This window comes from Lathyrus oleraceus, chromosome 1, assembly GCF_024323335.1.
Source record: "Lathyrus oleraceus cultivar Zhongwan6 chromosome 1, CAAS_Psat_ZW6_1.0, whole genome shotgun sequence".
Classification (NCBI taxonomy): Eukaryota; Viridiplantae; Streptophyta; class Magnoliopsida; order Fabales; family Fabaceae; genus Lathyrus; species Lathyrus oleraceus.
The window spans coordinates 252,283,172-252,310,867 of record NC_066579.1 but is presented as its reverse complement, the minus strand read 5'-3'; the positions used below and the strand labels follow the sequence as shown (position 1 = coordinate 252,310,867).

Genomic DNA, 27,696 nt, shown 5'->3' with positions numbered 1-27,696 from the left:
TTGTCATGGCAATCAGACAATATAAATATATGCCTCATACACCATACAAGTAGGCAACAGTTAATCAACAATAAGATATTTGAGCAAGTATATAATCGAATCAAATAATCAAAGAATGAAATAATGAGGCATTAAACAATGTATGAGTGTAAGTGTAAGGGAACCGGCTCATTGTAAGAAAGCCCAAGAGTAAGCTATGTGAGGTTGATGGCGAGGCTTAAAAAGCAATCGACTTACGAGGGTGTGAAAAAAAAGGGGCTCGATATTAAATCGAGAAAAGTATGGTTTTTTTATAATTTTAAAGTGGTCTTGAATGAATGATGAAGTTAAAAGAAAACAAAGTTTGCATTATTAACAAATGAAACTACGAGTATAATAAAATTATAATACAACATAAACATGGAAAAAATGAATGCTTAGTAAAATTATAATACAACATAAACATGGAAAAAATGAATGCTAAAGAAAAGAAATGTTATATGTGGGTATCGAACCCACTACATAAGGGGAAATGGGACTCCTTCCCATCCACCCGGCCACAGGTGGTTAGCTATTATCTTAACAGCGACTAGAACATATAGACAAAAACAATAAACAATAATAATAAAAACTAACTAAAAGAAATGAAATGGGCCATTGGATTCCAGACTTGGATAACTGGTCCAACACAAAAGAAATGACGGAAAGCCAAAGGGTAGCGTGACCTAGCCGCATGGCTGTCTTGGTCCAGATGAAAAAGACAAAGTTAATAATGACTGATGATACACAAAACAAAAAAAGCTAGGCATTGGATTCTGTGGGTCTCACAGGTATCGATCCAAATACCTCATGTTGTTTAGAACAAAAACAATGTATCAGTTTGCAAATAAACAAAAGGGAAGCATCAAGAGCCACAAATATCATTCCCGTTTCTGAAACAAAATCCACCTTCTTTCTCAAAAATCAAATTCCATTTTTGATCAACAGCAAAAATTCAACAACAAAGCACAACAAGAACACGCAGGGAAGACAATCATGAAGCTACATTAAGGATGAGAGATGGATCGAAAATGGAACTAACCAGTTGCAGCTGGATCGACCGACGAAAGCGTAGGAAATGTTCTTCCTGAATCCTTCTGAGTTATGATATCGTTTCTCTTCTGAGTGGAATCCAGATTTTCTTGGGTTTTTTTGTTGAACAGTTTTCTTTCTCTTCCGCCTCTCCAATGACTCCTAGGGTTTTTCGGCTGATTTTTATTGTCTTCTCCGCCGCTCAATCCTTCCTCCTTTTATGAACAGTGTCCTCTCTCTAAAATTAGGGTTTGTGTGTTCTTATATGTGTGAAAAACAGGGACCACAGGAGTGAATTCGTAGTCTCATAGTACGGAGTTGCCTGAGGAATTTTTGTCTTCTTTCAGCAGGTGGTCCCTCCTTCAATCCTTTCCATCTCCAAGAATTTTTACTGTTGGTAAGAAGCTTATTTACTATAGTGTATTTCACTTGAATAGAATATACATTTTCCTCAAATTATCGAAATGTAATTGTGTGGTTTGATTCTTGCAGGGGAAAACGTTGAGCTTGTGAGCATGGCTTTTGGAACTAAACCGGCTCCGATGTGAGGACGAGGTCCCGCTATGACTTGAAGTCTCACCTCGTCTAAACCATAACCAGGACCAGTGCCTTCCTCGTCTTGAAGTTTCAACTCTACGACTTCTTGGACACATAACAAAGAGGGTACGGCTATAACGGTGAAGGTTCAACTTTAGAGTTTGCTTGTTCTTCAATCAATATGGTAAGTTCTCCTTTCAGAGTTTCCTGGCATCAACAAGCACTTCACCATAATACCTAGCCATGCAGAAGTATCTTTCTTCCCATTGAGGTTGCAGTTCCCTCATCCTGGTATAAAGACTTACTAAATCTTTCTTCTGTTTGTGTCTACTGTAATGAGTCCATCTTGAGTACAGGAAAAGAGGTCATGGTAATTTCTTTGTTCTCATTTGGAGCTTGACGTGATTGCCAAAAATGAAAACATAGGTATCATTTCCATTTGTTATCCTGTCTGCTTTTATGCCTTTCACAATTCTCGGAGGCCTTCTTTCATGCCTATCTTAATGTTTTCCACCTTATTGATAACTCTAACTTGTGATCGTCAACAGCTTTTAAAACAGAGAGCAAGTTGGACCGGTATATTTCACACTTCCTATTTGCAGACTCGAGCTCATCGGTCAGTTTTGCAATATGCTTATCCATATCATCCTTATTCATATGCTCGATCACGCTTTCATCCTGTGCGACCCTTTTTTTTTTTGCAGCTTGTTGTAAAGCAATCTTTTGCAACATCAAAAGTTTCAGGGAAGCCTGCGCCTTTATCAACAAATTTAAAGGCCTCGTGTCGGAGAGTGGTGTAGTATCTGGTACCAGAGAGGGCTCCATCTTCAAATGGATGGGAGGCAATAATAAAACTTGAACAGCTATGAGAGGAGAAGTATTCTTGTTCCCCAAGAAAAGAACAAGATGACCTTGATGAGCTCTCCATTCTGCTTTAATGCCAATCTGAATATAAGGATCCTCGTATAGAACACCTCTATCCTTCCGGTACAAAAGCCTGAAATCTTTCAGCAATATTTCCAATTGGCTGCACAGAACAGGCACCTTGTCCGGCAGGAACTATGGCCGTGGCATCAACTGCAGTCCCTTCTATTCCTGGATTTGAGCTTGGCTGAGGGTGGCCACTACTACTAGGAGGGCCTTCAATAGCCAAAGAACCCAACAGATCACCAAGAAGATTTGCAGACAGTTGTTGAGAATCCAAGTTTTTCGAAGCCCTATTATCCTGGGATAATCTTTGATCTGCTGAAATATCATCCACATTACTGCTTGTGATGGGCATCTTTACAAGGCTGAGTTGACCGACATGCGGAGGAGCTCTGTTAGCTTGACTTTGGTCCGTTACAACCAAAGCATTTGATGTTTGAGATTGTTGCTGAGCACGCGACTTAATGGCACTTGCTTCCGCAGTATCAACTCCAGTATTTTCAGCCTTTTTAATTAATGCAGACTGTCTCTCAGGGAATTTAGGCGTTTCAGCCAATATATCCATTAAGGCTGCACCTTTTCTACTCACAGCAAAATATTTGACTACTCGTTGTTGTATTTCAATCTTCAATTGAACTTTCATATATATATATTTTTTAAAATATTGCCCATATCTGATTCTGCAGTTCAAGGTCTAGTGGTTGACAGTGCATCGAAATTTTAGCATGTGTTGACAGAAATATAGATATAGTAGCAATCGATACAGTAGGAAGCTTTTCATGTATGATGCCAAAAAGTTCCTTTGGGCTGCACCCAGGCCGTCTACCCAGAAGGTGTCCAAATTCCCCAAGTAAATATGCATTGACCTTAACCATTGTCTCATGTATGGCAGGTTTGTCAAGATACTCTATGGCTTGACCTTGGCTTTGCAACAAGTTGGTGCAACAGGATGAATGCAGTAGGATTGGCAAAGCAAGACTCTAATTATTCAAAACATGACCAAGCATGAAGAAAACAAGTCCACATGGTTTAAACATGGAGAACACGGAAATGAAGAATGGAATGAGAGTTATGGCCACCCATTTAGTGATTAGGGATGCCCAACAGCATAAGACTAACTTTGGTCAAAGTTGACCAAAAGGTCAACGGTTGACCAAAGTCAACAAATGGTTAAAATTCAAAATTATTTGCATTTTTCTTGTAAATGGACAAATGATTGATGATTGTGGTGAAAATTTAGGGTATTAGGGATTTGGGTTGACTTTGGTCAAAGTTGACCAAAAAGTCAACTGTTGACCAAAGTCAACAATTGGTCAAAATGTCAATTTGTTTATTTTTTTTGTATGGACTCATATGTACTGGTTTAAAATGACATGAAAAAGATTGGAGATTGTTTTCACAATTGGCTTGAATGTTTGACTCTTGAGAAGAAAATAACTTGACTGATAATGTGTATGAACAAAACCATGAAATAAGACCATAAGGTTATAGTATCCATGAACCAATAACGTGACTGGTAAGTGGTTAGAAACACAAGAAAACTTGGTTGTTTAGATGACCCAGACCATAGAGATATCCACAATCACAACACCATGACTTTGGATCAAAACCACAATCCTCAAACAAAACCAAAGTAAAGCTAGGCCAAGCATGCTAAACGAACATAAAAGATTCAGGAGCAAAATCGGGGTATGACATTATGCCTACGTATCTCATCTGGAATGAGAATCAGAGAAAACCGTAGTTCGGCTAACTACGGGTTAAGGGTTGTGTTTTTAGATGAACGACGTTACTACGCAATCTACCGGATGCTCGACCTTTGGAGACTTACTCGCCTGTAGTAGAAGGAGTTAACGTGTTCTTAGGAGAAGAAAAATCAATGAGTTTGTTTGGGTTTTAGGAACGCTCATGCAAAAAAGGAAGTCCTAGACGAAGGATCAGTGCTACCTTAATTGACATGCAAACGAGAGACTATACGAAGCTTAGCAATCCTCTGGGGAGACGATCACACCATACAAAACAAACATGCATAAAGTAAAATTCCACCAAGGGGGCTCAAACCTACATGGGTAGGGCTTTAGTCAAGAGGGGTCATATCAACCTCGACAAACAAGCCATGGAATAGGTAATCAAATGGGCTCTTAACCACTGACATTGAACGTCAGGGTGAGGAGATCAAAAGGGTAATGAGGATAAGACCTCATAGCTCTTAACCCTGGACAGGGTGAGCTCATGACAAAAAGTGGGGATTCAGAAAGGTGGAACCCTCTCCACTGACTGACCGGACAAAAGATCTTGGGCTTTTGTTCTGAAGCATCAGCACGTAGTGCGAGCATAAATAACGACACACTGAATAACGGGGGATTGATTACTAATCCCTTTTATCCGTCAATTGTCTCTTCGTGGAGGTCTTTAGCACTGGTGCCTCCCTTTGGAGGTCTTTGGGCACAAAAGTAAACAAACAAAAGAAAACATTGCCTCCTATCGAGGTCTTCCAACTAAGAAAGCGGTAAAATACGGGAAAGATAAAGGTATCAAGAGGTCTACCACACGGATAAAGATCCGAAGTAATAACAACTAAAGAAATAAGAAACCCAGAGATCTCTCGAGCTGGCACCATCAAAGAAAGCAAGTCAATACAGGTAATCGGAATAAATCTCCAAATGGTATCCCACAAATAAAGTGGAATGCCAAGCAAGCTATCCTTTCAGGAGTCATGTGAGCCCTCACAAAAAAACTGATTGGGGAGGATCGATTTAAATTGAATTGCACCGTTGGCTTTGCAGAACAATCTTAGGGTTTATATGAGAGGGAATTGGTTCTTTGCAGATGAGTTCCCTTCAGTCTCGGGAGGTTGCTCTGAATTAGTTAGAATCTCTCTAGCCTTTTGTTCCAAGGAAACTTCAGAGTGTTTTCAGCTTTCACCAATTCTCCCTCTCTCTCTTTCTTTTTCCTTTACTGAAATTTCAGAATTTATAACCTGATTTTCGTGGCTTTGTGGGCTCAAATGAGAGAGGTCCAAGTCCAAGATTTTTCTGTTATATATATATATATATATATATATATATATATATATATATATATATATATATTATTTATTTTATTTTTTTTCGTTTTTTTTCGTTTTTTTCATTTTTTTTTATTATTTTATTTTCAAAACGCGTGGGCTTCGCCTAGCGAGCATGACAATTCAAGAAATTCCTCTGAGCGTAGGTGATTCTGGTGGCTTTTCTTGGGACTCTCTAGGCGACCCATTCTGCTCGCCTAGCGAGCATGACAGCTCATGAACAAACTTTTGCTCCTTCAAGATTAACGTTTTGACTGATGAATAGACCCCATTTGAACATGTTGGAAGTATCTCAAGCCATTCCCTTGTGTTGATTGATCACCCAGATAGGACCCACAAAGTGTCTTGGATGATATTCGAGCTTCTTGGATCTAATTCCGATTGACATGATGAAATGCAATATGAAATGTTAAATGACCTAAAAATGAATGCATGAATGAGGGGGGAAAATTTTGAGGTATTACACATTGTGAATACCATTTTCACCTTTCACATGTGTAGGAGCAAGTGTCATCCCAATCTTCTCCACATTGTTCTTGACATTTTTTCTTAGAGATAAACACATAGTCCCTTGTGGCCTAGTTCCAACATTGCTTTCTCCAGTTCCAAACTGCCTATGACTGGTCACATGTCCACTTATTTGTTCTAACCTCTCAGTTGTTTGAGCCATCATAACCTTTTCTCTTATGAAAGTGAGGTTAAGTCTGAGCTTCTGCTGTGACATCTTTATCTGACATTTCTCACAAAGTTGTTTTTCATCACTCTTGAGGGTTCTTCTAACATCTGTACTCATCTTTATCCCTTCCTCTTTGACATAGGAATACTTTAAGGAATAATCCATTTGAGAGCTCCACATGTAGCAGTTGTCTTTGGTCCTGATTCCTTTCATAATCACTTCACTATCTTTGTTAGAAATTAGACATTCAGTTTTGGTGAAGTTAACGTTCAGACCTTGATCACATAGTTGACTGATGCTTATTAGATATGCAGTTAAGCCCTTAACTAGTAGAACCTTGTGAACTATAGGAACTCCAAGACAATCAAGCTTACCTGTTCCCTTGATTTCACCTTTTGCTCCATCTCCAAAGGTTACATGGCTTATGGTATGATGATGCAGATCAGTTTGCAGGCCTTGGTTTCCAGTCATGTGTCTGGAACATCCACTATCAAAGTACCACTCTTTTTTGGCTGAGATTCTGAGGGGAATGTGAGCTATCAGACTTGTGACATTAGTCTTAGGAACCCATTGCTTCTTGATGATAGGCCTGTGCTGTTTGAGTCTGGATTGATAGTGATTCTGATGATGAGCAGGCCTAGGATAACCATGCAGTTTATAGCAGAAGGGCTTCAGATGACCAAATTTCCCACAATAATGACATCTCCATCTTTGGTGTTTCCCTTTCTGTTTACTTTTATTATGGATGCACTTAAGTTTGGCTTGAGGTTTGGCACCAATGTAACTGCTCTCAGACTTTGAGTCATAATACCTAATGCCAGATTTGTCTCCTGTTATTTGTCCAGTTTGAAGAATCTTGTCTAAGGAGTCAGATCCATTGCTTAACATCCTTACATACTTGGTCATCTCTTCTAGTTTAGAATTTTGAAACATGACTTTAGTTTTCAATTTAGAGATGGTTTTCACATGGTCTGCCTTCTCACTTTCCAACTGTGCTATCTTCCGACTTTCAGCTTGTGGATTTTCAATTAGCTTGGCATTCAGAACCACTGCTTCTGTTTGTAAATTGGAGATGGTTTCCAAGTATTCTACCTTCTCATTCTCAAGTTGAGTTATTTCCTTCTTCTGGCTTTCAACCTGTTTGCACAACTCTACACTTTTGTGACACAACTTTCTGTAGGTAGAGGCCAATTCTTCAAAGGTTACTTAATCATCACTTGAGTCTTCATCAGATCCCCATCTTCATGTCAAAGCAGTCACAAGATTTGCAGCCTGCTCTGTTTCACTCTCATCAGACCAAGTGGCAGCAAGACTCATCTTCTGTTTCTTGAGGTAGGTTCCACATTCAGTCCTGATGTGTCCATACCCATCACATTCATAGCATTGTACCTCTTTTCCTTCTTTGAGCTTCTCATCTAATCTTGCTCTTCTTCCAGCATTGTTGGTTTTACTGATGTCAGATGAGACGTTATTGACATTTGCCTTTGATCTTACATCCATATTTTTCAACAGTTTATTGAACTGTCTTCCCAGCATTGCTACTTCATTGACCAGATCTTCATCAGCCTCCTGACTCTTTTCCTCTTCTGTGTTTGACATAAATGCCATGCTCTTTGTTTTCTTTTCAAAACCATCATTTAATCCCATCTCAAAGGTTTGGAGGGAACCAATTAGCTCATCTACCCTCATGTTAGAAATGTCTTGACACTCCTCTATGGCAGTCACCTTCAATGAAAATCTCTTAGGGAGTGACCTGAGTATTTTCCTTACCAGTTTTTCATCTCTCATCTTCTCTCCAAGGGCTCCTGAGGTATTAGCAATTCCAAGGATACTCATGTGAAATTAATGAATGTTTTCATCTTCTTTCATTCTTAAGTTTTCAAACTTGGAGGTGAGCAGCCGAAGCCTAGACATCTTTACCCTAGAGGTGCCTTTATGAGTGGTCTTGAGAATGTCCCAATCATCTTTGGCCACTTCACAGTTGTTTACCAACCTGAAAATATTCTTGTCTACCCCATTAAATATGGCATTCAATGCTTTAGAATTTCCAAGGGCTAGATCATCCTCCTCCTTGGACCATTGCTCTTCAGGCTTCTTCTCAGTAGTGGCTTCTCCTTCTTTAGTAATTATAGGATGCACCCAGCCTGTTAACACAACTTTCCATGCCTTGTTATCAAGAGATTTTAGAAATGCTACATTTCGAGGTTTCTAATAGTCATAGTTAGAACCATCCAAAATTGGTGGCCTGTGGACAGATCCTCCATCTCTCTCCATTGTACCGGAAAGTATTGTCCCTAGATCTCACCCAGAACCAAAGCAGGATGCCTGCTCTGATACCAATTGAAATTCTGGTATCAGATATAAGATGTCGAAGGTAATGTCATGACACTAATATCTGTTAACACAAATAGGATAAAGATATTGAATGGTAAAGCAAAAGACACAAGCAATTGTTAACCTAGTTCGGTGCAACTCACCTACGTCTAGGGGCTACCAAGCCAGGAAGGAAATCCACTAAAATATAATCAGTTCAAAGACTCTCCGTACACTTCAACAAGTTACAGTCTTTCTCACCTAATCTCTACCCGTGGAATTTCTATCTAAGCACTCTTAGATATGAGAACCCACTCACTTCCTTACCATCACATCTGTGATCTTAAACAACAATCCCTTGAGAAAAGAAAATACTTTTCAATAACACACTCTTGATTTTACTTCACATTTTCAATCAAGAAGACACACTCTTGATCTTGCTTAACAACTTTGATCAAGAAGACACACACTTGATCTTGCTTCACAACTTTGATCAAGTAGGCACACACTCTTGCTTCACAGCTTTAGAGTTACAAATTACAACCACAAATCAGTCCAATTCAATCATCAAAAGATGACTTGAATGGCTTACAAGTCTCACGACTAAACAGAACACAAACCCTAGCTCTCTCTCTATATTTCGCTCAGTATTGGTTGTGTTGTAAAACAGGTTTTCTAAGTCCCTTTTTATAGAAGCTTTCAGCTGGGCTTGGACATCTTGAAAACCCTAAATCTATTTTCCAATTAAAACTTTTCATAACAGCTGGTTAGATCTTCTTGGAAAATAAGTAAATCAGGTTGTAATCCATGATTGAATGCGCCAACTAATCAGATCTTCAATCATCCATAGATTGCCATTAATTGTGCAATCACAAAACACCAGACATTCACACTGAATGTTCTGTGTACAGGATGTCATGACATCGGGTCTGACATCCTGGAAAAATCCTGCAAAATTCCATATTTCCTTTTATAGCTTCCAGCAGGTACATGAAGACATCAGGTGTCATGACATCGTGTATGACATCCTGATACAGTCCTGCATAATTATGTTTTTCATTTCAACTCCAGCAGGAACACAATATCAAAATTCATGGCATTGCATATGACATTCTGAAACAATCATGCATGATTATGTTCTTGAACTCCAGCAGGTACATAGGATATCTTATGTTAAGACATCACACATAACATCTTGTGAACTCTATTTGTTTTACCAAAATTGATGCCAACACATAGAACCAACATGCATAAATTTGACACTTGTGGCATTTCTTCACAAACTTGCAACAGTCAGATTCCATTTTCAGCCAATGGTAACATGCTCTTAACATCTTCTTAGCCATAGCATGTTCATTGGAATGAGTACCAAAGGAACCTTCATGTACTTCAATCATCAATAGGTCTGCTTCGTGTCTATCCACGCATCTGAGCAAACCATATTGAAATTTCTCTTGTAAAGCACATCACCATTCAGGTAGAAGTTGCCAGCTAATCTCCTCAAAGTCTTCTTATCTTTCAATGATGCCCCAGACGGGTAAATATGACTTTGGAGAAAACACTTGACATCAAAATACCACGGCTTATCATCTTTGGTCTCTTCAACAGTAAACACAAGAGCTGGCCTATCAAGACGCATCACAGTCAAATTGGAAACTTCATTCCAGAACATCACCATAATCATTGAAGCCAACGTTGCAAGAGCATCTACCATCCGGTTTTCATCTCGAGGGACATGATGAAACTCAAACTTTGTAAAGAAAGTTGAAATCCTCCTCGCATAATCTCTATATGGTATCGAACTGGGTTGATTCGTCTCCCATTCACCTTTGATTTGATTCCCAACCAAAGCTGAATATCCATAGACGTCTAAATACTTAATTCTGAGATCAATGGCTTCTTCAAGCCCCATAATGCAAGCTTTATACTCAGCCATATTGTTTGTACACTTGAGAGTCAATCTAGCTGTAAACAGAAAATGTGTGCCTTGAAGAGTAATAATCACTGCCCCAAAGCCATTACCGTACTGATTAACAACTCTATCAAATACCATGCCCCAACAGGAACCAGGTTCTGGCCCTTTTTCAAGCAATGGTTCATCATAATCTTTCATCTTCAAGTACAAGATCTCTTCATCAGGAAAATCGTACTGCACTAACTAGTAATCTTCAATCGGTTGGTGAGCCAAATGGTCAGCCAAGACACTACCTTTAATTGCCTTATGAGATCGGTATTCAATATCATACTCTGATAACAACATCTGTCAACGGGAAATCCTCCCAGTTAAAGCAGGTTTCTCAAAAATATACTTGATTGGATCCATTTTGGATATCAAACAAGTTGTATGATTCAACATATATTAACGCAGACGCTTAGCAGCCCAAGCCAATGCACAACAAGTCTTTTATAGCATAGAATACTGAGTCTCACAGTCGGTGAATTTCTTACTGAGGTAGTAAAATTCATACTCTTTCTTTCCAATTTCTTCTTGCTGACCTAGAACACAACCCATACTTTCATCAAGCACAATCAAAGGCGTGATCAACGATCTTCCTTCAATAGGTGGAGACAGAATCGGAGGCCCAAGCAGATACTCTTTGATATTGTCAAAAGCTTTCTAGAAATCCTCGGTCCAGTCACAAGACTGATCTTTCTGAATAAGCTTGAATATAGGTGCACATGTGGCAGTCATATGCGATACGAATCTGGATATATAACTCAAGCGACCGAGAAAACCTCTGACTTGCTTCTCAGTTTTAGGCGCGGGCATCTTTTGTATTAGATTGACCTTGGAAGGATCAACTTCAATAACCTTCTCACTCATAATAACGCCTAACAAATTGCCAGAACGAACACCAAAATTACACTTATTGGGATTCAAGCGGAGTTTGTACTTCCTCAAACGCTAGAATAGCTTCAACAAATGCTCAAGATGTTCTTCTTCGTCACTGTATTTAGCAATCATATTGTCAACATAAACTTCGATTTCTTTATGCATCATATCATGGAAAAGAGTGGTCATAGCTCTCTGATATGTTGCACCAACATTCTTTAAACCAAAAGGCATCACTCTATAACAGAATGTTCCCCAGGGTGTAATGAACGTGGTCTTCTCCATATCCTTGGGTGCCATTTTGATCTGATTATATTCGGAAAATCCGTCCATAAACGAAAAGAATTTGAATTTAGTTGTATTTTCTACCAACATATCAATATGTGGCAGAGGGAAATCATCTTTCGAACTAGCTTTGTTCAAATCTCTATAATCGGCGCACATACGGACTTTTCCATCCTTCTTCGGAACAGGCACAATGTTGGCCACCCATTATGGATACTCAGTAGTGACAAGGAAACCAACATCAATCTGCTTTTGCACTTCTTCTTTAATCTTCATTGCCATATCAGGATGAGTCCTCCTCAATTTCTGCTTGACTGGAGGGCATTCTGGCTTCAACGACAATCTATGCTCCACAATCTCAGAATCCAAGCCAAGCATGTCTTGATAGGACCAAGCAAACACTACTGAATACTGTCGAAGAAGATCAATCAACCTCTTCTTAATCTCTGGACACAATCGAGATCCAATCTTGACTTCCTTCACATCATCTTCATAGCCCAAGTTGACTAACTCAATCAGCTCCTCGAATGGCTGAATGGCTTTTTCCTCGTGCTCAAGTAGACGAGACAATTCATCAGACACTTCTTCATCACTTTCTTCCTCAGCCTCAAACACAGGGAATTCAAACTTTGGAGAAGGAGTAGGATCATTGTATTCAATGGGTTTAGAAACCAACCTGCATAATGATTTGATATTTTGATTTTAGAGAAGTGAATTGTGACCAAATATTATGCAGATGGACAATTATTAATTACTTATTTATATTTTTTGTGATTACCATTTTTCAGAAAAGTAAAAAGTAAAAGTAAAACATCATAGATGTGGATGAATAGAATTGCATTTTATTTATGATCAAATTGAAAGATGCCTGATAATGTTTACTTCTCCCTTAGGAATAGGAGAAGGATTTTCAAAACAACTACTTAGAGCGATGAACAGGAACATCGATAGCGATCCAACTGTTGCAAGCTTTTCCATGCATCACAAAATTGGTGCAGTCTTCATCTTCATTATCCTTAATCACTGCAGCTGAGTGTTGTTCATTACCATGAATGAACCCCCCGCTATGGAAACTAGGTTGCACATCTTCATCTATGACAACAATCTTCCCTTGCTTGAAACCCAAACCGGCTATGTTCTTGTTCTCGGAGACCTCTACCATCCGGCTCCACTGATCAGAACTACCATCTTCAACAATCTTCTGAGCGCCTTTAAAAGAGGAAATAAGTGCCCCAAATCTCTTTTCTTCAACAATAGATAGAGCTTGGAATGGGGTTCCAATCTCATCCTTAGCTTCCACATATGAGAAAGACGACATATGACTCACCAACAACGCTTTCTCTCCACCCACAATGACAAGCTTTCCATTCTTCACGAACTTCAACTTCTGATGCAGAGTGGACGTCACAGCTCATGCCTCATGTATCCATGGCCTTCCTAACAAGCAACTATAGGCCAAGGGGATATCCATTATCTGAAAAGTAATTTAGAAATCACTCGGACCTATCTTCACTAGAAGGTCCATCTCACCAATAACAGTCTTGCGAGAACCATCAAAAGCTTTGACGATCATGCCACTGTATCTCATCGGGGCTCCTTGATACGACAATCTAGACATAATTGACTTCAGGAGTACATTCAATGAAGAATTGGTATCAACCAACACATTGGACATCGCATCCTCCTTGCAGTTCATTCAAATATGTAGTGCCAGATTGTGATTTCTACCTTCCTCGGGAAGTTCTTCGTCACAAAAACTCAGATTGTTGTAAGAAGTAATGTTGGCAACAATATGGTCAAACTGATCCACAGTCACATCATGCTCCACATAGGCTTGCTCCAACACTCTTTGTAGTGCTTCTCTGTGCGCTTCTGAATTCATGAGCAGAGACAACACGAAAATATTGGAAGGAGTTTCGAGCAGCTGCTCCACCACATTAAATTCACTTTTCTTAATCAAACGAAGTACCTCATCATCGTCGTTAGGCTTTATCTTAGTGGATTCACCAGACTGAAACGCAGGAGCACTAACCGGACTTGCTACAAGCACTTCAACCTTCTTACCAACATCCTCTATATCATTCGGGAAAACAGGACCAAACACATAACCACTACGGGTCACCTTCGCTATATCGGTAATATTCACAACATAATTAGTCGTAGGCAACGGGACCTCTTGACCATTATCCACCATTGTTGCATTATATTAATATGGAATAGCTCTATCAAATGCATACGGGACTGGGCCCACTAACCGTATCACTAACGGTGATACCGATCTATTAACGCTAATACTACTGCTGCTATCGAACTGAATTACCACCCGCTCAGGGGTCTTAAACACTGGCATTATCACGTTGACATCATCTATATCTCTGGATTGTTGAATCTGAATCACATTCTCGTCCATCAACCTTTGGTTATCTCTCTTGACAACCGAACACCCACAGGGGTTCACACTGCAAATTGCATAACTTTCGTGGTCGTGTTCACAATCACTAATCATGCACAGGGTCTTATGCATCTCAACCAAGGATCGACAGATACGTCGCACATCAAACACGGCTTCCTGGATAACCATCTAGCATACTAACAAGGGGATTACCATGAGCAAGCAATGGGTTTGCTTTAACATTCGGCACACGGTCCTCAAAGGACACCCTTCCACTATTTACTAGCTTTTGGAACTCGTATTTCAACGGGTAGCAGTTCTCGATATCATGACCAGGAGCCCCTTGATGAAAGCCACAACGGAGTTCTGGCTTATACCATCATGGAAGTGGTTCTGGAATTTGTGGCAGATTTATTAGTTGGAGTAGGTTCTTGAGAACCAAATACGAATATAACTCAACATATGACATAGGAATAGGGTCCAAAGAGACCTTCTTCCTCTCAAAGTTCTGTTGTTGTTGTTGATTATTATTGGTGTTGTTGTTGTAGTTGTTTGTTCGTTGTTGCGATTGTTGTTGATGTTGCTGTTGTTGAATTGGCGCTGCTTGATTATTGGAAAATACTGGAATAACGGATGATACTTGACGATGATGTTGATGCGGTTGCGGATTCCTTCTAGCATGAGGCCTCCCTTGCCTCCCTGCTGACACTGCCTTGGTTTCACCTTCTTTCTTCCTGGAGAAACTGTTACCATACTTCTTGCTTGACGACACCTCTTCCTTAGACAAATGTCCCTAACAGACACCTTCTTCTAACCTCATCCCCATGTTTACCATTTCGGTAAAGTCATTGGGGGCACTAGCAATCATCCGTTCGTAATAAAACAAACTGAGGGTCTTAAGGAAAATCTTGGTCATCTCTTTCTCTTCCAACGGAGAGTTATTCTAAGCGGCAAGCTCTCTCCACCTCTAGGCATACTCTTTAAACGTCTCTTTGTCCTTCTAAGACATCAACCTCGGCTGGTCCCTATCTGGTGCCATATCAACGTTCTACTTGTACTGCTTCACAAAGCCTTCACCCAAATCATTAAATATGCGAACACTTGCACTATCTAATCCCATGTACCACCTCAGAGCGGCACCAGTCAGACTGTCCTAGAAGTAGTGAATCAATAACTAATCATTATCAGTTTGCATCGACATTTTCCTAAGTCGACATGTATTTCAAAGTCAGGGACTTTGAACTTCATTGGGATCTGGACATTTGGCACTAGGCAGAGCTCAGTAGCACTCTTACCAAACAAATCTTTTCCCCTCAAGGTTTTTAACTCCTTTTGCAGCTCAAGGAATTGGTCTTTCATCTCATCCATCTTCTCATAAACATATGAACCCTCAGACGGCTCAGAATGGTAGATGGTGTCCTCAACCCGAGGTAGAGTGTGAACAACTGAAGGCAGCACAGACATGACCGGGCTAGATGCCGACATGGAAGCAAAAGTAGGTGTGAACCCTTCGGGCACAAAGTTCGGAGGCATCCCCACGGGAATCCGACAAGCATAGTAGGCGCAACATGAGTGGCAGGCACGGTTGAAGTAGCAACCTCTGAAATGACAGTCCTTTGAGGAGAAGGAGTTACAGGCGTTGGAGAAGACTGACTTTAAGCAGCTAGAACAGACTCCATCATGGCAGTCAAGCGGGCAATCTCGTCCTTCAACTCTTGGTTCTCTTGTTCCAAGTGTTCCATGATTCTCGGATGATTTGCGCGAGTATTGTATCGATGATTCAGCTTGGCTGAAGCACAAAATAATAACCAATAAGACATTTGGCAAAAGAAAGACCTGTTATGCAAATGATGCATGAAATGCGATATTTTGATTGTTTTTATTTTCATGGAACATACTATTTTATTTGCAAATATATAATAATAACAATTGGAACAATTTGATTGACCATAAAAATTCTCTTTTATCCATATAATTTGGAAGGATTACACTGAGTACATTTTCAGAAACCAAAGTACAAATACAAGAGAAAAGGAAACTACTCATCCTAAGGATCCCCTAACAACAATGTCAGATGATCTGGCTGCAGGCACATACTTCCTTCGGACGCGTCGAATCTCGGACTCAAAAAAAGTCTTCATCTGAGCCTTCTCGAGGACAAGCTGATCAACTATCTTCTTCCAAGCACCAGAAGGCTGAGGCATTCTAGAGGAATATGGACCCTCTGGCTCTCTCTGTCTCTTCAATGCTCGGTCTTCAAGAAGTTCAATAAGTGCATCTTTATCCTTACACTCAAGCTACAACTCCTCATGCTTTCTGCTCAAAGCATGGAACTGCTCTTCCGACTAATCTTTCTCTTGCTTCATCCTGGCGAGTGCGTCTTCCAACTCCTCTACATCCTGGTTAGGGAGAGTTAATGGCTCAACCACAACCATAGACATAGGTCTCTCACAGGCATACAACATCTTAAACTCCAAAGCTCTCTTCTTCACCCAAAGAAGGTAAGGTTCCAAAGCTACACAGTTGCACGGACCAAGCTCAAATTTTCCTTTCCTATGCACATTATGCCAAGCATGCACAATCTTCTGCTTCAAAAGTTGGGGATCTTTACCCTCTTGATAGAAAAGACCTTCTAATTGAGTGTTATTAGGCTTGTCTCTCAAGGGCAACCCAAGTTGACGACGAGCCAAAGCAGGGTTGTAGTTAATTCCTCTTTGTGTACCAATGAGAGGCACATTAGAGAATTCACCACAACTATCAATAATCTCCAGGCTACCCAATGAAGAATCATACCAAACTATATCATCATTAGTGAGAGACATAAGTCTCTAAGACCACCGTAGACATTGTTTGTTCTCCATAAAAGCAGGTGTTTGAGGCAAGTGTGAAATAAACCACTTGTACAGAAGAAGAACACAACACACAATAGTCCCACCACCTTTAGAATTGCTCAAATGCAAAGAGAAGTACATATCACCCAACAAAGTAGGCACGGGATTCCCTATTAAGAAGATTCTAATGGTGTTAACATCAACAAAATTGTTAATGTTAGGGAACAAAGCCAAGCCATAGATGAGCAACACAAAGATACCTTCGAAAGCATCCATACTACCGGCTTGAGAAAAGGCAGTAGCTTTCCCAATGAGGAACTCAGAAGTCAACCCAAATATTCCTCCTTTCTTCACCCAATGAGCCTCAATCTCAGACTTCTTCAAGTGAAGAGCTTCAGCTATAATATGAGATATGGGAATCCTCCAATCCACTAAATGGCACTTTGTTAGAAACAAGTATTCCCAAGAGATGGGCATACTCCTCTAATGTAGGCACAAGCTGATAATCAGGAAAAGTGAAGCAACGGTAGAGAGGGTCATAAAACTGAACCAATGCACTCAAAAGTCCTTCGACCACATCAGCAGATAACACATATAGAAGCTTCCCATGAAGTTGTTTGAAGTCCAAGGGATATGATACAAAAGATGATAGCTTCCTTAGCTCTTTTAAATCAGGACATCTGAAACTGTACTTCTTAGTGTTCCTTCGTCCATAATCCATGGTCTGAAAATATTTGCAAATAAAACCTCAGTTTCTTGAAGTTATTTTTCGTGTGATGAATGTTATAATGCGCGTGAATGCATGAATGCAACAATCACAAGTAAGGGATCACGCACAAGGCAAACAAAGGTCAAGGGATGAAATAAGTCATTGTCAAGATCAATCATCCATTTTGGTGGATTATGGTTTTCACCTTATCAACACCCAAGTTCCATTGATATTGACAAGTATTGATTGAACCAAGCAAGAATCAAGGGTTTGTTGTGAGTCACGAGCATGAAGTCCGGTTAAGAACCATCCCAAAGGAGTTTTCTAAAAAGTTCCCAGAGTCTTAATTCCATCTATCAGATATTATAGGTTAGGATGACTGACTCATCAACCCATAATATTCTCAAGAGAAACTCGTCTGAGTGTAGTATCGCGTAACAACTGTTATCAAGTCTACACTTAAACAGTCTTCACACTACATTCTAAATAGGCCAAGTTGGGTTAAATGTTTTACAATACTCAGCTTCCCGGACCCCATATCAGAGAAAGTAATGCCTAACCACAAATAACTTGTGTGACATCAATAGCTCCAAAAGGCTCTCCACTGAGTAGATGGGTGTCAAGCCAACTTGTTAAGGACTACTCCACACAAGTCGAACATGACTACACCATCGTCCTATCTTAATTGCACTCAAGTTCGGGTTAGAACTTATCTCACCACTCAGAGATCACCAAGCACAACAAGAAGATTATATCATACACACAAATATACAAACATCAAATATACAGTTACATACACATAAAAGAGTAGGCTAAACCCACTGAGGACTACTTCCCGTCAGAGTCGCCACTTAATTTTTGTAGCGTTAAATTCATGACCATTAAGCTATGGATAAACTTAACGTCAATAAAACCAGAGTCGCCACCGCGCTTTTATTGTTTCCAAAGGAAAAGGGAAAAGTAAGAACAAAACCCAAAGATGAGAAGTTTTCAAATCAAAACTAATAAAATGCCAGAGATTACAGGTAAGGGGGTTGGTTACACATAGGGAAGGTGTTAGCACCCAAAAGATCCTAGGTACTCCTAGGGAGCCCTTTTTTGTGTGTACATGTGTTTTAGTATAAAATGATATTTGCAATAAATATAGTGTGAGAAAAAGAATTCATTAATTATATTTTGTGTTTGACAAGACCTTCGGACTTGTGCGTACGTACCAACATAAAATGAGGGATCAAAACCTCGTAGTTCGTGGTATCAATTTCAAAGTGAGTTGATTGCTTTTAACAAAAGTTTAAGTTTAGAAGAGGCACAAAAGGCCTAAAAGAGTTTGAATGAGTGTTAGTTATTTTTATCTTTTGAAATTTTAAGTTAAGTATGGTTAAGTTTATTTACAAGTTTGATTAAGAAAAAGAGTTCAAAAATGCAATGCCATAAGGCCAAAGTTTCTAATTTGCAATAAAGTATAAGTTTTAAAAGAAAAACATAAGCAAAGAAGATTTTGAAAGAGGGGAGAGATTTGAAATTTAAGAAGTGGAAGGAGATGAAGAGACTAATCCTAAGCATGAATTTAAAAGTTAAGAGTTGAAAAGATCTAACTGATGCGATGCAATCCAACAGGCAAGAATGTCATATAGAAAACCCACTTTCCCTTGGACTTTAAAATCAAGCAATATCAATAAGAAAGTAGCAAGATGAAGAACAAGGCATCAAATAGAGATAGCCATATCAAAGCTAACAACTCCATAGTCTTCTTCATAATCTTCCCTATGTATCAGATGACATACTCCTTGAATGGCTCAGAAATAGACATTAGACACAGGTTCAAAGTAACATTTTCATCAAGACTATGTAGCAGATGAATTCAAAAGGGATCTCAATACTTGCATCAAATGAAAGTTCAATTCACAATGGCTTGGCTTCAGAAAAGTTGGCATTGGCCAAGTCCTTTTGCATAGGGAGTGTTGCCTAATTCTAAGTCCAAGTCTCATATCAAATCCAACAGTACACACAAACATTTTTTAGGGGTTTTTTTATTATTATGTACATTAAAGTCCTAAGACAACAAGCACAAACAAGGTACAAGATAAGTATATACAATCACAATATATTAACAGCATATGGCTCAAGTGAGAAAAGTAAAAATGGCATTAAAATAAACAAGTTAAATGAGATGTATAATGACAAATGATAAATCGCTTGAATTTAAAGTGCATAAGGTAAATGACTTGAAGTTAAAAATTAGTCAAATGTTAGTTGATTAGATGTTAGTATTGTTTTTACTTTTTAATTGTTTAAGTCATTATTTGGAGAACACTCAACCCTCTATTTACAAGCATGGATCCTTGAACCAAAACATCTTCCAAAGGAAGGAAAAAAGGCCAAGTTTCCATACAATACCATGAAAGGGAGGAGACTTACAATCTCACTTACTAGAATGCTATGCTTTTGGGTCAAAATTTAGGGCTATGTTAAGCAATCGTAATTGGACTTATGTAGAAGTTACAACTATCTGAGGCCGGGCAATAGAAATTTTAGTGTTAATGCATGTTAGAGATATGGTATAATGAACCATACTCCTAAAAAATACCACACTTAAAAGAAAATGGAAAAAGGATAGACCTAATCTTATCCATACTTGTATTGGTTTATCAACCAATTAGCCTTAGGATATAAAGATATCATAGGTCAATGGAATGAATGAGATAGAAGGGGATTGAAGATGAAGAGGGATGGGAAATGGGACAAACACAAATTGGGCAAGAGAAGGATTTTATCAAATTAAAATCATTCATTCATTTTGGGAGATGAAATGTACATTCCATCAATCCCCTAAATCCAATGATTTTAATCCAACAAAGTCAAATCAACCTTGACCAAGGCCCAAACAACATAGTCAAACTCAACAAGTTAATAAAAATAGCTCACCATAATTTATTCACAATTAAACAAATTAAAATCAATTAAAAATATATTAAATTAAAATATGTTTAATCAAAAACCTAAAATCTCTCCAAAACACCAAATAAATTGTCAATAGATTTATCCTAGGTCAATGAAGGTCAAAGGACCTTGGACAACATATTTCATAATTTTTGGAACCTTAAAAGTATTTTTAAACAATTAAAAATATGCACAAAAACAATTAAATCATGAAAAATATTAATACTGGTCCAAAAAATTATTTTAATTCAGAAAATGAAAGCGAAAAATATTTGAATTTTTTTGGTGAAAGTCCCATTTTTTTTGGATCAATATTAAAATTAATATGAATTAATGAAAATAAAGCAATTAAAAGAGAAAATAAAAAAATAAAAAAAATGTGGACCACTTGATCTCCCTTATTAATTGAGGTGGCAGATCAAGTGGCTTCAAGCGCGCGTTCTACAAGGTCATTAGTCAACAACGCAGCAGAGATGGTAATTACAACCAACGAGTGAGATTAAAACAATTTGAAAGAATCATGTGGTTCAGAAGCGTGCCAACACATCGCCGGAGCCAGAGCTCCGGCCTTCTTCTCCGGTGGACCTCACCGGACTGGTCCACCTTCAACCATCACCAAAATGAAAAAAGAGGACATGAATTTAAAGAAAAAATTGCACACTTCCATTTTTGGCTAAAGTTGGAAATTTCACTTGCATGCTTGCATGGGCGTGCGATAGGCCCATCCAATGATGCACTTAGGTCCAAAATTATGTGTAAGCAATGCTAAAATCATGTTGAAAAGCCATGCAATCGTGTATGAAAAGTGGAACTTCAAATTATCCAAATGGTCCTTTAACTTTATGCCATGCGCAAGTCATTCATATTTTGTCCAAATGAGATGAATATGGACTTTTCGAAAAGGTTATATCAAGAGGAACAACTTTCATTTTGAACATATTTTCATTTGAAGCTAGGATCATGATGAGTTTTGAGGTGGAAGTTTTGAAAATCAAACATATCAAAAAAAATTCTAAGTATCAAGCCATATGTTTACTTCTTCCACCTTGATTAACTTTTTCTATGGACTTCAAATGAGAAACATTCCTTCATAAACGTTGTAGCTCTTTAAAATACCTTCAATTTGGTCATAAATTGGACCTTATTTGGATTTAGCATGAAGGAGTTATGCATTTTAGAAGTTGAGGAAAATCACTTGTTCAATGGTATTGGCCCAAAATGACCTATAATGTTTCCTCTTATCACATGTATTTGAAAGTTGAATTTTAACTTCCTCAAAAAATTAAATTTTAAGTAGACATCTTGAATTTGATCATTCAATTTGAATTGATTTCATCTCATAAAAATTGAGCAAGTTATGATCTTGGGAAGTTGACCTCCAAACTAGGGTTTAGACAAAATGACCTATAATCTTTAACCATAAAAAATGACTTTCCAAGAAAAACTAGCTCTTGACCTCAACATGAAAGTTGTTTTTAATGTCATTTATTGTAACTTCTATCTTGGAATCATTTTCATATGATAAACATTGTAGGAGATAAGGTCTAGGGAACCCCAATTTTGACCAATTGAATTCCTCTCGTCAACCATCATGAACCAACTTGCTAGCTTGATATTATCTTGACTTTTAGGACTCATGGAGGATCATATATGCATAATAAGATGAAATGTGAAGTATACCTTGAAATATTGGATCAATTGTTGAAGAAACGTGTTGAAGAAGTCCACAAGATACCCAGACGAATTAGGGTTTCCAAGGTAAACAAACTCCAAACTCTTGATGATTTCTTGATCAAAATAACATGTGAAGATCATGGGGATCCATATATGATAATTAGAGCCAATGTAAACCATTTCTTGATTGTGCTCATTGCATTAAGGGCCTCAAACCCTATATATGAGCTTGATAGAGCATAGGTGAGCATGCACACTACCTACAAAAGAAGTTAAATTATACAATGACATATTTTTGGTATTTTGGTTAGTAAATAAAGCAAAACAAAGTATGATACAATCACACGGTGCTTGGTGATCTCTCCCAATGCAAACCCAATGAATGAGGGGTAAGGAGGATGCCAAGGTGTGATCCCAATGCTAATGCATATGATGAGAATAACATGAGGGATCTTAGGGTCAAAATTGGGGTCTTAAATAATGAATGGATTCTGGATATGCAAGAAGAAATGAATTAGTTCACCAGAAACGACGTCTGGGATCTTGTTCAGAAACTAAAGGGTTTCCATGTCATTTGAACTAGACACGTCTTCAGAAACAAGTTAAATGAGAAAGGTGAGGTTGTCAAAAACAAGGTTCGACTGGTAGCACAAGGTTATAGTCAGCAAGAAGATATAGACTATACAAAAACCTTTGCTCCAGTTGCCAAGTTAGAGTCTATTCGTCTTTTAATTTTGTTTACAGTCAATCATAACATCATTCTTTATCAGATGGATGTTAAGAGTGCATTCTTAAATGGATATATTTATGAAGAAGTATATGTGCATCAACCTCTTGGTTTGGAAAGCTCTCAAAATCCTGACTTTGTTTTTAAACTGAAAAAATCATTTTATGGTCTTAAATAAGCTCCCAGAGCTTGGCATGATAAACCAAGTAGCTTCCTTTTGGAAACTAGTTTTACCAGAGGGAAAGTGGACACAATTCTCTTTTGAAAAACCTTTAATAATGATATTCTGGCTGTGCAAATTTGTGTTGATGATATTATTTTTGGTTCTGCTAATGCTTCGTTGTGCAAGGATTTGGCTAAGTCAATGCAAGCAGAATTTGAAATGAGTATGATGGGAGAACTTAAGTTCTTTATGGGAATCCAGATTGATCAACGATTAGAAGGAACATACATTCATCAAAGAAAATATACAAAGGAACTTATGAAGAAGTTTAACTTTTCAGAATGTAAGCAAGCAAAAACTCCAATGCATCCTACATGTATTTTGGAGAAAGAAGACGTAAGAAGTAAGAGGTATGATAGGACCTCTCCTTTATCTAACCGCTTATAGACCTGATATTTTATTCAGTGTCTACTTATGTGCTCGCTTCCAATCAGATCCTAGGGAAACTCACTTAACTACTGTTAAGAGAATCTTTAGGTATCTGAAAGGTACTACTAACCTTGGTTTGTTTTATAAAAAATTAAGTGAATATAAATTAGTAGGCTATTGTGATGCTGACTATGCTGGAGATAGAATAGAAAGGAAAAGTACTTCTGGAAGTTGTCAATTTTTAGGAGATAACCTGATCTCATGGTCCAGCAAGAGACAATCAACAATCATGCTTTCAACAGCCGAAGCCGAATTTATTGCAGCTTTTGGATGCAACACTCAAATACTCTGGATGAAGATTTAGCTAGAAGATTATCAGATATCTAAGAGTAACATTCCTATTCTCTATGATAATACTTCTGCTATTTATTTATCTAAGAATCCTATCTTGCATTCTAGGGATAAGCATATTGAAGTTAAACCTCACTTTTTATGTGACTATGTTCAGAAGGGTATTTTTCATCTAAAATTTGTTGATACAGACCATCAATTGGCTGGTATCTTTACAAAACTCCTTGCTGAAGATAAATTCATTTTCATTCTAAAAAACTTATTTATGGATTTATGTCCAAAATAAAAAGATGTATTTTAAGTCTTCAGAATTCTAGATTAGATTCTGAGAATGTTTTTGTTGACTCTGAAACATGAGCTTTCTGAAGTAAGAAAGTTTCATGAATTAGAAAGGTTCTGATCAGAAGCATTAAATGGTTGTCATATTGTTTGATTTCATGTGGTTCTAAGTGATGGCAGTTGTCCCACTTTCTGAGCATGCGTGATAAAAGCGTGACACATTGGGTTTCACAATTCTTGGAATTAGCTTAAACTCTTACGCTTCCCCCATATGACTGCGTAGTTCCATCTTGTCATCATTGCAATTTTTTTTTATATAAACCTACTTCACTCACATTTTCACACTAGGGGAACAATATTCTCACACTTTCATCTTTCAAACCTAAAACACCCCTCTCTGCAACTGTTCTTCATCTTCTTCAATGGCCGCTCAACAACAGATTCAACAATAATCTCCCTCCTCAAAACCCATAGCCCTTTATTTTTTTATTGCTTCTGTTAGTATCTTTTTTTACCCTTTATGGCATAATCAATGAAAATCTCTTTTTGTTTCTTTGTCATTATTTTCTTTTAATATTTGTCTATGTCTTTTTGATTGATGACAAAGGGGGAGAAACATATATATTGGGAATATTTGTAGTTGTTTTGATATACTTAAATTCCTTAATTAAGAACCCAAACATTGAATAATGCTTTTTACTAACAAATACTTCGAAGAATAGTTTGTTAAATGATTTATAGGGTTAAATTCAAGAATTAGAATGGTTATATTCAAACATCAGAAGTTCTTATGAAGTTTCAAAGATCAAAATGCAAGTTACCAGTTTCTGATGAAATGGTCTCTTACCTGAGTTTGTAAATCTTTCATGCTGATGACTGAGAATCAGATTCAAGTACACGAACCTTCAAAGATTTAATATCCATGTTATAAACCTAGAACATTGAGTACTTGGCATCAAGTTCTTCTGAAAGTTCTTTTTGAAAACTGTAGCGTTGGTATTTAGCTATGAGGAAGAGTTTCCTCTATAGTAATCAAACTTGAAAGTCAAGTTTCTTTAAGAAGATAACCATATCTAAAGTGTATTCAAAATAACTCAACAAAGCTTCTAAAGTGAATCTTATCATAATGTTGATGTTAACAAACCAGTGCTCTGGACAACCTTAATCAACTTCTGAAGATAAACCAGATCATGAATGAAAATTTACTCTGGCACTTCAAAAAAGGTTAATTAGGGAAATATTATTTCATTATGATTTTACTTTTCTTAGGATTATACATCTCAGGGGGAGTTGTGTGCTTTTGTAAGATGTATTCTTCTGTGCTTACCCTGTGCAAAACTGTTCATCAAAATACATGTTTTGTCATCATAAAAAAGGGGGAGATTGTTAAAACAAGATTTAGTTTTGCATTATACCTTGAGTTTTGATGATAATAATGTTGTATTTATGTGAGAAAAATTTTGTTACCCTAATGGTTTGCTATTGTGTAGCTTTAATATCGAGTTCCGATTCTGAATTTATGACGTACAACGTCATCAATTTCTGAACAATGTGTTCCAAATCCGCTTCTATGCAAGCTATTAAAAGTTTTGAAAGATGTTCAATATTGATGCTGCAATGATCTTTCTGCTTCTGTGCTAATTCACTACTGAGAAGCTTCTGAGGAGACACTATGTTACTACTGTAATGTTCTCCCAATTCATGCTTCTTGATGTGACTCTGATCACTAAACTTCTGAAGAATGGTAAGCTTTTGAAGTTTTGTTACGTAGCTGAAGATTTTGAAGATCTCAAGCCAGACGATTGAAGTTATCAAGGTTCTGAATGAAGATTCTGAAGACTCTAAAGATACTAAAGATCTCAAGCCAGAATGTTGGTGCTGTCAAGGTTCTGACCAAAGATTCTGAAGTTTCTGAATCCATCTTTATGTTTCTTCATTTCATGCTTCATCAACTCTCATCATAAGCCGATGAACTTGAAGATAAGATCAAATGGGAACGTAATCAAATAGTGAAATTCTGGTATCAGATATGAGATGTCGAAGGTAATGTCACGACACTAATATCTGAACAACAAGTGAAATATAAACAGGATAAAAACAGAGAAACAATTGAATAAGTGACACAAGCAATTGTTAACCCAGTTTGGTGCAAACTCACCTACGTCTGGGGGCTACCAAGCCAGGAAGGAAATCCACTAAACATAATTAGTTCAAACACTCTCAATAAATAACTTCAAGTTACAGTCTTTTCACCTAATCTCTACCCGTGTGACTTCTATCTAAGAACTCTTAGATATGAGACCCTACTCAGTCCCCCTCAATCACAACAGTGATACTAGAACAAATACAAAAAAGAAAGAAGACACACTTCAAGGACACATACTTGATCTTTCTTAAAAGCTCAATCAAGTAAACAAATACACTCGTACTTCAAAGCTTAGAGTGGATAAATTACAACATAAAACTCAGTCCAATTCATAAATCAACAAGATGAATGAATGGCTCACAATTCACAAGTTCACACAAGACTAAAACCCTAAAACTCTCTCACTTCACCGTTCGTATCTTGTGTGTCTAAAACCGGTTTTACATGGCCTTTAAATAGAAGCTTTTTGAATGGGCCTGGGCAGCATGAAACCCTAATTCTATTTTAATTGTGTATCTTCTAAGAAACATCAGCTAATCATTCGTTTTTGGAAAATATAACATTCTAGTTTTAAATAGAATTACTCCTTGAATAACGCATGCAATCTCCACATAAGCACAGAAATATTTACATGAAAAGCGCAACAACAAAACACATAACATTCAGACTGAATGTTCTATATGCAAATGTCTTAACATCGGGTTTGACATCTTGGCTAACTCCTGCATAACCATATTCAAACAACCTGCAGGAAGCTGATATCACATGTCAAGACAACACGCGTGACATCTTGTGATAACACTAAGTTTTACCAAAATTGATGCCAACACATAGAACCAACAAACTCCCCCTTTGGCAAATTTTGGCTAAAACATACATCAGATCATACGTTCACAAGAAATCAATCAAAGTATCAGTTCAGCAGCAGAAGTAAACATACACGCAGAAAAAATAACTAGTAAACACACAAACGCTTGTGCTTAGAACACACCACCTCCCCCTTAAGCTAGTCCACACCAAGAAACAACTTGCTTCACACATACAAAACACAGAGAATTCTCCCCCTATGCCACACAACTACACACCAGACAGTTCAACTACACTCCAGACAATTCTCCCTCTTTGTATCAGTCAAACATCATCTAGCTATAACTACTTCTCCCCCTTTTTATCCAAAAGAGACCAAAGAGACAAAATAAATGTCTATTTAGTCATTAACCGAAATGTCAAAAGTTAAAGGGTTACAAAACCAAGTATATAATCAGCTGTAAGCAAGCTAAGAAACAGATCAACAAACCAAAAACAAGGAAATCTATCAAAAACATCAAAGAAAACCATCACATCAATAGGGACCAAAGTCAAAGGAG

General features: G+C 37.8%; 1 pseudogene; it reads right to left on the bottom strand.

The window, feature by feature from the left end:
• Positions 1 to 2,082: 2,082 nt before the first annotated feature.
• On the bottom strand, positions 2,083 to 13,882 carry LOC127102003 (AP-2 complex subunit alpha-1-like; annotated as a pseudogene).
• Between the last annotated feature and the right edge of the window lie 13,814 nt (positions 13,883 to 27,696).